The sequence below is a fragment of the Falco peregrinus genome, chromosome 11 (assembly GCF_023634155.1).
Source record: "Falco peregrinus isolate bFalPer1 chromosome 11, bFalPer1.pri, whole genome shotgun sequence".
Taxonomy (NCBI): Eukaryota; Metazoa; Chordata; class Aves; order Falconiformes; family Falconidae; genus Falco; species Falco peregrinus.
This window is the reverse complement of record NC_073731.1, coordinates 18,936,916-18,949,142: the sequence shown is the minus strand read 5'-3', so window position 1 is coordinate 18,949,142 and position 12,227 is coordinate 18,936,916. Positions and strand designations below refer to the sequence as shown.

General features: G+C 42.7%; 1 long non-coding RNA gene across 1 annotated transcript in view; it reads right to left on the bottom strand.

Annotated features, from left to right (window-relative positions):
• The window catches only part of LOC114012561 (uncharacterized), a 55,676-nt gene extending 43,854 nt beyond the window's left edge, over positions 1-11,822 (bottom strand). The window contains exons 1-3 of the long non-coding RNA XR_008749307.1: positions 11,428-11,822; positions 6,598-6,765; positions 2,397-2,550 (exon numbers count right to left, since the gene is read on the bottom strand). This is a non-coding gene — a long non-coding RNA (uncharacterized LOC114012561). The remainder of the gene's footprint in view (positions 1-2,396; positions 2,551-6,597; positions 6,766-11,427) is intronic.
• Positions 11,823-12,227: the final 405 nt, after the last annotated feature.

Here is a 12,227-nt window from a genome sequence, read left to right as displayed (position 1 = left end):
AACAATACTGACGTTACTGCGCAGCACTCTAGAAGTGGTCCAGTGTTGCTTGAGTCACAAGCAGTGACTTTAAGTAGCTAATTAGCAAGAGATGCCAGTATCTTGTAGATCAGTTTATACACTCACAGAAAACTCTGAAAGGTAATATAGATAAAAAGCAATAATAAGTGATTATTTATATTTTATTAATATCAATTGTTATTTAATGAACTTCATTATGTTTCATAACTGATTAAGACTCTTCATATTATTTCTTGCAAAATAAATTGCAAGCCTCATCTCCAATAAATTTTATCCCCTTCCTTCACCCTCACACAGAGCAGGTGCTTTGTAAATTACAATTACTTTTTATCACACAGTTCTTTTATTTGTTATAATTCATTTTGATGGATATCTTGTTGATGTGTGATTTGATACTTTTCTTTTTAAAAGGACAAAATGAGACATGCAGCATCAGAAATTTACTTACATTCAGACATTGTTCAGTTGCTCCTTCCTATGTTTCATGCTTCCCATTGCCATTCCCGAAGACCCTCTCTAATTTTGGAGGGAAAAGGAGTGGGAAAGGGAACATTTATGAATGTAATCAGATTCGCTGCTCTCTGCAAGCCTACATTTAGACTGAAAGAATACATGAGACAGTTTAAATATGTCTCCCTCTCTTCCTTTTAGCAGTCCCCACTATTGAAAAATGAATGTTTTCCAGGGAAAAACCATCATTGCCAGTTAGGGTAGGACCATAGTTCTGTCAGTTGGGCAAACTACTCTGCTTTAAGTTGTGCTGATCTAAGAAATCATAACCTACCTGAAGGGCGTTGTTTGTAGCCCTACAAAAGTGGCCCAAGTTCCCATTTACAGAAAAAGGTTCCATTAACTACAACAATCATTTCTGCATTTTAAAATCATTTTTAGTCAATATATCTGCTAAGCCTTTCAATCCATGGATAGAAGAATCAAATCTTTCAGTAGCAGTCAGCAATGTTCAGTATTTTGTAGATAAACCTTTCTTTCTGTGTGTGGACAGTTATGGCTTAGCTTTAGCATAATCCTATTATGTTCCTTCTTAGATAATAATGCAACTAAATAGATCTAAATAAATAGTAAACCTTTGCAGTTTACTTTAGCACAAATTACTGATGACATTAGCCTTTAATGCAAGCCTGTCTGTGGCAAATGAGTACGTTTAGTTGTGGCATGGCATGCTCATATATGTTAGGAGCTAAAATCATGGCTTATTTTGCAAAATATTTGAGGCCACATTGCAAAACATTCCAGAGACACTGGTGTTTGAAGGAGATGAAATTGAGCTTTAAAACAAAAAAAAAAAGCTTTAGGGAATGCAGAGCTCAAAACCTCTTCATTTAACTTGTTCATTTGAGTAACTGTTTTACTATACTGATTCCCCAAACACAGAAACTATTAAGAAAAGTTAAAACTTAAATGTATCTTGGTGTTTGTGACTAAAGTGGAAGAGTTAAAGAGGAATGATGTCCATACTTTTTCATTCTAATTGTTCTTGAGAGTATTTTCTTTTATTCACAATGATTCTTTTAGTACACCAATTCTTATTCAAAAAATAAAAATCAAGAAAAAATTAGGCCTCTCTAGTCATAAACCATTATTAGGCTTATAATGCATTTTCTCTGTTGATACATGTCCTCCTTGAGTGCATTAGTGAAGGACACCAAATTATGAGATGAACTAAATACCAATTAACTGTTTAACAAGGAGTTAAGTGAAAACATTTGAACAAAGCACAAAGCTTTTTAGTTTCATTTTTCTGCACAGTCGCTATTCAGAGAGAGTAGTAATGCAATGCAAGACAAAATAGTTTTTGAAAAATATTCCTGCTTCTACCTGACTTCACACAAGAACATTTTAAAATCATCTTGCAGGCTTTACAACCCACTGGCATTATTGCTTGTCAGGGCCTTCACACCAAACAGCAGGTGTTTTGTCATGAACTTGCATACAGATCTCATTTTGGTTACCCAGTTTTAGTAATTCTCATGTTATTCCAGAAGTTTCTTTAAACCTGCCACCCAGATGAGTTGAGCTAACTCAGCTTTCATTTTGGGGGGTGGGTGTAGTGGGCTGTGGATAGATTGTTTCTAAATAAATACATCTCTAGCCTCTGTGGTTGTGACAAAGAATTGAAAAACATGAGCAAGAGTGCACCCCCACAACCTCAAATATATGAAAAAAAAAAAAAAAGAGAGAGAAAAATAATTGTTTTTTTCCCTGCTATTTAATTATATGGGTGGGTTTGAAATATGAGGACATAGGGAAAAGAAATATGAGAAATATGAGCAATATGAGAGAATTTTCTGTGGGTAGAACACAGCTATAAACCAGAACCCCTCAAGCCCCATGAAGTGAAGCAAACTGCAGCTTACCTCATCCTCAGCCTGATGCTGCAGCCTGGAGATACAATAGGCAGTGGCATCCTATCTCAGCCTGGCCCCGCTTCATGGCCAAGCAATCCAGCTTTTTCCATTCTTTTGCCTAAATTGTTTCCATTCTCTCCAGAGACAGCTCAGCTACAAGACACTAAAACAAAGGAGCAGGGATTATTATATTAACCCTCAGCAAATAGGCTTTTGCCTCTAAAGCCACACATGTGCTCATGTTGAACATGTAACACTGCAGCTTGAAATAGTTTCTTCTCCGTCACCCAGTATGTCACCTTCACTTCCCTGGAGTACTGCATTTAAAAAAAAAAAAAAAGCAGGGGGGGGGGGGGGGGGGAGGGAGGAATCTCTTTGTAGAAGGTCCTTTCTTCTTTTAGACAAACAGCACACTTCTATTGCATCTAGGACAATTACGGAGCTTTCCCCAAAGTATTAAAAATAATTCAGCAGTTATGTCTTATCATGACTAGTGTTGTGTAATTATTACTGAAAGGTAACCCTGCATCACCGAGGTGACAACATACAACAATAACCGTTTGTGGATTGTCAGGTGTCCAACATGCAGTGTCAGTAGCTGCTTTCACAACAATGGAAATAAGAAGAGCTGTCATTATTCACTGAAATCAAAGCTCACAAGCACTTTAAATGTCCACCAGTTTAAGATACACGTCAGATGTTCCTGGACCCCAGCTTTCTCCTATATCCAGTGGTCAACATGGTCTTCCTGACTGACAAGAAGTTTGAAATGTTTTGTAAGACTGATGAAAAAAAGTGTCTGGGAGGGTTAAAACAGATTAGCAAGGAACTGTGAGGTGATGAATGGAGCTTGCCCCTGCAAGCCTTCCAGGTTATCTTCATCTTCATGCCCACTGGGAACTGACTCACAGGTGTTTTAGGAAGAAGCAGCTGCCTGCTTTGTGACATTTCAGCTTTTGCCTCCAGGTTGAGAAGAGTTTACAGGATAAGATACACAACAGAGAGGAGACAGTCTGCTGGAGATATCAAACTGCATTTGCTACATCCAAGGTAGAGCTCGTCTGGCAAGTGAGCATAAAGGTTTCCACATTTCAAACTCAAAAGGAGGCCGGTCCCATCCCATTGACAAAGGGCAGAGACTCTGAAAGGGGAAAAGCATTTAAAGTAAATTAACGCCATTAGTGTATTTAGAGCTGCTGAAAGCTGCTTGACATGGGCTGACATTTCTGGAGACTGACATCCTCCAGTTGCAGGGCACAAAACAGGAGGAGGCATCGCCTGGCTTCCCTCTCCGCAGGTCCCAGGGCAGAGGTGGAGGGTGGGAACGTGCATGTGCTGAAATCCTGCCCAGCATCGAGCGGGGGCTTCGTGTCACCCTGTCATGCATCATATCTCTTGCTCTTGCCTTGCTCCACACTGAGCCCTTCAGCTCTTCCTCCTGTAAGAGGCACACAAGGAAACCGCACACCAGGCGAGAACACTTATTTTCTCATTGCAATTTGAATCAATTAATTTGAATTTAAATGTAATTTAAAGCAACGGATCAAGAAATCAACACAACTTAAACCGAACTCGGAGTTGTTTGGGTTTTTAATAAATAACAGTCTGTCACCAGCAGAGTCATGGCAGCATTTATGTAAGCAGTATCACACTTTTGGATGGACTTTTGCTTTTCACAAGCATAAAACAAACAAACTCATGGCAGATCTGTTAGTTAGAAGATAAGCCCAGCAGATAGGAATCTCTGAGGCTTTATCTCACCTTGCCCCAAACTAATTAATATGGTATTATCCTGTCTTCTAAAATCACCAATGATTTATAAAGTAAGAATTGTCATTATTCGACACATGGTGAAACAGAGGTATGTGAGGGATACGGGAAAGAAAGAAAACCAGAAACTAATTTTTTGAAACAGCACTGAACTATTTATATCTGTGTCCATAGTCTATCCACTGAATCCATAAAGTCTGCTAGTTACATGGCTTTGCAGTTTTACCATAACCTTTGTCCCAGGCAGATAAGTAATCTGCAAGTCAATAGCAACACAAATTTTTATGAAGCAGGAGACAAAATCTGAGCAAACTTTTTTTCTTTCCCCAACATGCAACTTCAAACTCCAAAGTCACATTAAGTCCAGAACCACACTAACCCCCCCCCCCCCTACCCCCAGAAGCGTGCGAACAAAGAAGAAAGAGCTGAATGAGCGGAAAAGGGGCGTTTCTTGGTTCAAAGAGTCACCGAATCTATTTACAAAGGAGGCCGAGAGGTTGGAGCAGGGCCCGCACAGAGGGCCAGAATTACCCCAGACAGAAACAGACGCTGCATCACTTTGCAGCGCGCAAACCTTGTTCTATCAGTGAAACTATAGTAACTACATGACCACTGGGGATTAGCCTGACCCCAGGTCATAAAACTTGATCGTGGTAGATTAGCGCGAGATCAGATCAGGGCTGCAGAGGCAGCCTTTCCTCCTTCTTTCAAAGAAGGATCACAAGCGAGATGCTAGCTCTGCTTCGGATCAGAAGTAAAACGCACACATGACAAAACAAATTGTGCTTACAAATATTTTGTCATATTAGATTAAATTATAGCACACAGACTAAACAGAGAAATCTGAAATGCAGGGTCTTGTGTTTGGGATATCCTTGGAGCTTTTATACAAAGAAAGAGAGAAGTTTACACTTCAGCATTGCAAAGCGCACAGTCATCTCATACCTGCTGCCTAATACAAACACAGCTCGCTGTACGACAGCGATGTATCTGTTAGTGCAAGAACACATCGGTTTAACTGCCGGATTCCTTCCCCTTGCCTGCTGATTTGGCTGTGCCGCCCTTCTGCTCGTGGCGCTTCTTGTCCTTTCCTGATAAACGACAGCTTGTCCTCTCTTCCCACAGGTCCATCTGCCCTTATTTCTACCCTGATTTCCTGTGCCTTTCCTATTTTCATCACATTTTAGCTCTGGAGACCCTATCTAATACGTAAAGCAGCCTCCCACCCTCTACCTACCTCGGTCTCCTGTGAATACCACTTCTTTTTGTGAAGCTTTCTTACGCCAACCTCCTCATCAAAAACGTTTCCACACCTTCCTACCTATTGTTACTCAGCACACCGCATTAGTCTGAGTCAAGGGGAAGCCTGTCGGGGCAGAGAGCTAGCAGAGGCAGTGACACACTGAGGGAGGCAGGCAGGGAGCAAGGGCTGCCCAGGCACCAAGCTCAGTTGGGTGTGCAGCAAAACAGCTCCTGGAGCCTGAAAGATAGCAGGGTCAGGCAGGAAAAACTGCAGGACAACACTGACGTTTCATGTCAACTGGATGTTATTGGAGTTTGGGATTTTTTTCCAAGCTACAAATTATAAGAAAGTTACTAGTCACCAGGCTAGTCTGATGGCTTCCCTATAGGGTTCTGTCTCTAAAAACACATACTTGGCTTTTAGAAGAAACCTCATGAATTTAAGAAAGGGATCGCACCAATGCAACATGCTTGCTGAGACAGGAGCGCCTAGAGTCATTAAACCAAGTGGTCCTTTCCAGTTCTGTGTGGCTTTGTTTCGTCCTGTTTTTCCAGGAAATAAAGGGTGAGGAGTAAAAGAGCTTGTTGGACTGGTATAATTTTCAGAAGGTAGGAGAAGAAAGCAAAGTGGTGCCTGAGCTTCAGGGCTTTTTTGGAGAAGGAAATTTCAACCTTTTCTTCTTCTTTTTTGAAATACATAATGGCTTGCCTTTCTGTTCCTACTTACCCTGCAAAACAGTATGCATCAAACTCCTGAACAAGCCCTGTGCTTCAAGATCTCTTCTGCTCCTAGAACTGCTGAAGAATGAAAGGCAGCATAGGGGAGTTCAGTGGGGCCAACACATCCAAGGACATAAACTGAGCAGTCACCCAGGCTGGCAGAACTGGAGGGGCAGCATTTCTGGGATGCTTTCTGCAGAGCTGCTGACTGGTCAGCATGGCTTACTATGCAAATGTGGGGGGAATAGCAACAAAAACTGATTTTGCCAGAACCGCAAAATAATTAGGACAATTCCTGCCCTGCAGAAATTGTGCCTAGGAGAAGTTAATTGCATCAGCAGAGGGCTGAAAGCCTGCACTAACTGTACCCAGAACAACATCAGCAAGAAGAGCAGAGCTACACCAGCCACAGGTATCCAGAAAGAACTCCTCTTATTTCTGCTACCCACCATCCAGAATACTCCCCTTCCAACCTCACCTCCACTCCCTCAGTGTCTCCTCCAGGAAAGGGGGTCTTTTCTCAGCCCCTGATCAGCCCAGGCAGCAGTCCCACTCTTACTCACAGAAAAACAATTTCTGTGCTGATGGCGCAGGGAGAGACGTTCATGGGCAGCCAAGAGGTCTCTGGGACTGCAGCACTCATGCCCTAGAGAAGAAATAACCCAGAATACATGGGTTTAGTAGCTCGCTGTGAGAGGCCCTCGTAGAGTCTCAGCATCCCTTGTCAGCACCCAGCAAGGACATGTGGCTGCAACATATACCCCTTCCTTGACAAAAAATTCCCACAGAGCATTCACATCAGAATTTGTGTCAATACCACCATTTATCTTTCTCCTGGCCCACCTCCCTGGCAGCACCTCCTTCAGTCCCCAGCATCTTCTCTGCTCCTGTGCCACTGCCACCCTTGCTTAGTCGGGCGTGTTGGTGGCAGCACGGGAGATGAGGCCCTGCAAGTCAGGGCGACAACAGCACCGAGCACTTTTTCTGGTGCCTCTCATAGCTCTGCCGTCATGGCCCAAAGCACCAGTGGTGCCCAGGATGGTGCAGGCAGTTACGTTAGCAGAGGTGATTTAAAACCTCCACCTGCCAGTAGCACCCAGCACAGCCACCATTACTGGGTCTGGGTCCTAAGGACATGGCTTCAAACCCCTTCAGCATAAACCCAAAATCTGGCACTCTCCACCTTTGCCCCCCAAAGCCTAGATGGCTTTGACTTTCATGGGGCAGGCACCAAGCCTGGCCCTCCACACTGTACTCACCCTCCCCAACACAGCCAGCATGAAATAACTTCCCTGCCTGCATTTCCCTTTCATTTTATTTGTTTCAGAATTGAGCCACGAAACAGTTCAAGAGCTAAAGTGCTGATATGCCAACCGGTATTTGAAGGGAAAAATATTTTTGTTCTTTTAGTGTCCATTAATTACCTAAAATACTGCTTACAGAGGAGCCTCACTCCTCCATAAGGAGAAGAGAGAGAGAAAAATTGAAATTATCTATATTTCAATAAGGAGGATAGTTAAACTCTGAGTGGAAGACAAGGGGGAAAGGCTTATCCAGCTGCAGGGCATTGCCCCACATCTGGCTGAGTGCAAGTGGATGCCTGGCACAGCTCAGGTGGGGTTCCTGGACCCCAGTGAAGATGCTCAGCATGGTCCAGCCCAAAACTAACCTGCTTCCACCTACAGAGCTGTGTCTGCTGTGAGTGGAAACAGGTCCTCCTCTTCCTCGGGCCTCTGCTGCTCACAGTCCCAGGCCCTAAACGCCCATGGAAGGGCATTAGACCAGCTGGACTCCCACCTCAAGGGTACCATACCCATGCATGCACCTCTGCAGATATGGTTAACATTCATCTGACCATGTAGTCTTTGGTGCCTGATAACTTAAAAAAAACCCAAACCCAAACAAGTATTTCTCTTCCTGGTGTCTGTGGTTGAGAAATGTTTGTGCCAAGTGCCATTCACCTGGTGGTTACAGCTACCTATATATTTATATTTGACTTGCACTTGACTTAATACTACGTGAACTGGTGAGAGTAAGAGGACGTTGATCTCTGCCTTACTGCTTTGCTTCACAACAAAGGTGTAGGCACAAGAGGTGGGCTCACCACAGAATATTCATGGATTGTATTTGGGCAGGAACAGTTTGTAAACATCAGAAGAAATAGAAAAAAATATTTGTGTTGCGAAACAGTAATGTGTCATTAAAAGACAGTTTACTTTTCAGACATGTACAGTGCTCCACATTGTTCCCATGATTTTCAAAGGAAATGATTAGTGTTATTAGCACAGCAGTCCTCTTCAACAAAAGCAACTCTAGCCAAGTTAATGTTTAAGAAGGAATTAAATATTAACTCAAAGGAAAGCACAGAAGTCATAATGGTTTCAGACCATACATCAGACACACACAAAGAAATATTGCTGTTAAAGAAAAAAAAAATGGGGGAGGTGGGGGCGCAGAGCAGGTTTGGTTCCCAAAACTAAAAATCTGAGTTCTCCTGCCTCAGCTTCTTCAGGTTCCCCGAGATGAAGGATAGTATTGCCTCTTTGCTTTTTCACCCCAGGACAGGTAATTTTCCTCCTGCATTTGGTTTAGCAGTGACTCTTTAACAATAGAAGGTGGATCACAGTGACTTAAGCTGCTAAGGAGGGCTGCAATTTGATTCCCAGCCTGAGATTTGCAGGTAAGATAAAGTGCAAAGGTGACTAAACACCACAACAAGCAAGGTCTAGCCCCATGGCTTTGCCTGGAAGGGAAAACGGATTATTATTATTATTATAGCAGCAAATCTACCAAGATCTGTTCCTTTTCTCCTGTTCCAGCTCCAGTACATGAAAATCCTTGCAGCTGTCTGAAGATGGTTTTATAGTGGCAAAATGACTTGTTATATTACTCCACAACATGCATTCTGCCCTGTTTTACAATAATCCCTTATTCTCTTTCCCATCTTTGCATTCACTACAAGCTTATGAGCTGAGAACAAAGCCGTGAATATTACCTGCACCACTATAAATGCACATTTTTATACTGCATGTTGTGCTGAACTTCCAGAATAATATTCTCATTAATATGAATGTTTGGTCCTAGACTATATCTACACTGTACTTTTCATCTTCAAAGCATTTTAGAGATATTAACTAATTAATCCACTCAAAGCCCTTTGGGGGAAGCAAACTATCATCATAATATTGTTCTTAACTTTTTTTTCTTTTTTTTTTTTTACAGACAGAGAAACTGAGGCAGGGAAGTAACTTATTCAGTGCCTCAGAGGGAAGGAGTGTGAGAAAGTTGTCAGGACTTGCTCCCTCCCTGTCCTAAACCCAACTTACTACTGTAGCTCATCTGCACCTCATCACTTGTCACTGTGGCGAGCGTGCCTTCCTTCCATGCTCATGTAATTTTACAGCAACTCTTCAGCACATGGTCTTTAATAAATTGCAAACACCAGATAAGCAGCTCTATACACAATAGGAAAGGCAGGGGGGGGGGGGGGGGGGGGCGGGGGGCGGCGCTGCTGGCAGGGAGAGAAAGAAAGAAAGAAAGAAAGAAAGAAAATGCCAAAGTAGCTTCAGGAGGAAAGTGACAAATCACTGGGACCAACCCAGCCTCATGGGCTACTTATTTCAGCCTGGAAAGAGACTTGCCAGTACTGGCCGTTACTGAGCAGTGTGTGCTCTTAATGGGCAAGTGGATGAAAATTCCCCTTCCCTAGGGGAGCACAGCAGTGCAAAATGAAATCTCCACTCTAGGAGTATTTATTCATGGGAATGGCTATGTATGCAGCCTGTCTCTGGAACTCAAAAGGACTACTAACACATATAAACAGAAATTCTACACGTTCCAGTTTGAAGGATGGAGGGAAAAATTGTCCATGGTTTTTGGTTGCTCACTAAATGCCTGCCTCTGTGAAGCCCAGATCTCTTGGGAGCCTGCTCTGGAAGGCCTGTCCCTCTTTCACCAGTGGGTCCATAACACATTTTCCAAGTTCTTTTATCCCTTGTCTTGTAAGGGAAATGAACAAACCTGCATGGAACGGTTTCTCCCCTACACTTCATCATCCGGAAGCCAGTACATATTGCATCTTGAGGGATGAAAACTAACTCGGGCCTTAAAAGCTAAGCTTTTAGGAGTCAAAGGCTAAATAAATAATGATTTTCACAGGGAATCACCCATACAGAGCCTGGAAAGAGAAGTCTAAATGGACTCTACAGAGCACCAAGACACAATTATTCCTCAGATAATTGTTGCAGGCTGGAGCAATAAGCACCAAAGTCCAAGCACAACTTGACACCAAATTTTGCAGCAGGATGTTCTTATGTTTTTTCTAAGTGCTTTTTTCAGGCAAGAAGAGCTTTCCATCTGTTTTCTTTCTTTGCTGCAGCTTTGTCGAAGAGAAACTTACCAACCTAAAACGCTGATTTAGTCCCACCACTTGAACAGCTGTAGAATGACAACAACTTCTTACGACCGATTTCTCTTTGCCAGGTAAATTGCCCAAACTCAACACCAGCACAGTAGGGTCCACTGATGCAAACTGCAGAGTCTGGGACACCATGTTACCTGGAAGCATTATTGCTGTGTCCATGACAGTCCCAATAACAACATCTAATAATTGAACTCATTTATCAAAATCCAAACAGCAATTTACAACAATGAGGCAATTTGTATGGCTTCAGGTGAAAAGGTCTCCACCAAGGCCTTTCAGAAATGCTGTACATTTCCCCCCCCCCCCCCCCCCCCCTTGGCTTCATTGCGTCATGTTTTACAACTACTCATCAGGTATTGGCTAACTGGGGCTATTATGATGAGAATATGATATCGCTAGCATTTTAATCCATTGCTTCACTATACCTTTCTTAAATATTTTCTGTTCTCAACAAACTGATCCAGCTGCTTTCCGGTGATGTTATCTTGCACTTTTTGCTCATTTTGATAGCTCTGGGAGATAAGTGCAACTCCTCCCATACCTCTGTCCCTTCTTACACGTCTGTCTGCATTGAGCAGCTTGTTTCACAGTTCCTTCCAGCCACTGCCCACACATTGGCCCTTATCAGGCCAAGAATCTCAAAATCATACTCAGTTGCACAATTTTTTGCCCCAAACTTTTTACATGAGGTTGCTAATATTATACTAATCAGTCTGTTTTAAAGTACTGTACACTTTGTTTGAATTACTGCTCTAAAAGACTTGTGGGGTTACTATCAGAAGTTTTAGTGACACATTTCCTTTCGGTTAATGGTAATTTTTTGCTCAAATAGGTTCACTCCTTTTCTACAGCTGGGTAGGTAACTGGATCTGCAGCTAGACTCACCAGGACAGGAGTCTCCGGGTCTGTAGAGCAGTTCTGACAAGTGGCATCTGCAAGACCATACTGACTACTGCAACCCAGGTTTGAGACAGGCACGTGGAGCCGTTTCCCACTCACAAGGGAAGTGCCAGGCTGAGGCAGGAAACGGGTAGTTCCCAGCTGAGACTTTTTCAGCAGCCTTTTACAGAAAGTACAAAGTTGCCCAGGTCAGAGCAGCCATTTCCGTCATTAAAGTTCACAGGGCTTAATTTCAGAATTTCCTCAGGTGCTTACGTTTCCGATAATCATTATGTTTATGCTGCAATCTACCATCTCCACATAGACCAAAGTAGCACTATAGTGGGCAGAGACAGCTGTCAAAATAGAAACATACGAAGATTTAAAAGCAGCAGGATGCAAACAGGATTCAACATCCCTGTACCCCAAATTCACATTTCTCGCAAAAAAACACCCTTATCACCAAAATCCCTTTCCATTGTGACTCTTACCTCTCATAATCAGAATGGTGTGACATAAAAGCCACTAGATACCTTTTTTAAAGAACATCTCGAAAAGCAGCTCACTCCCATCATGTTTGATATTATTTCCAGAGAGAATCATGGGCTAAACAGCACATTTACGTAAGCGATGCCTGTGCCACTGTCTATAGGTGGCACAGGCAAGCATATCAGATGTGGCACGGTATATTTTTCAGACATGTTGCATGTTTGTATCCAGATCTCCAAGTGCCTGCTGAGAACCTGGGAATAAATACTTTCAGGGAGAATTGGAGGACTGGTAAAAGCTTAAATTGATCAAGATAA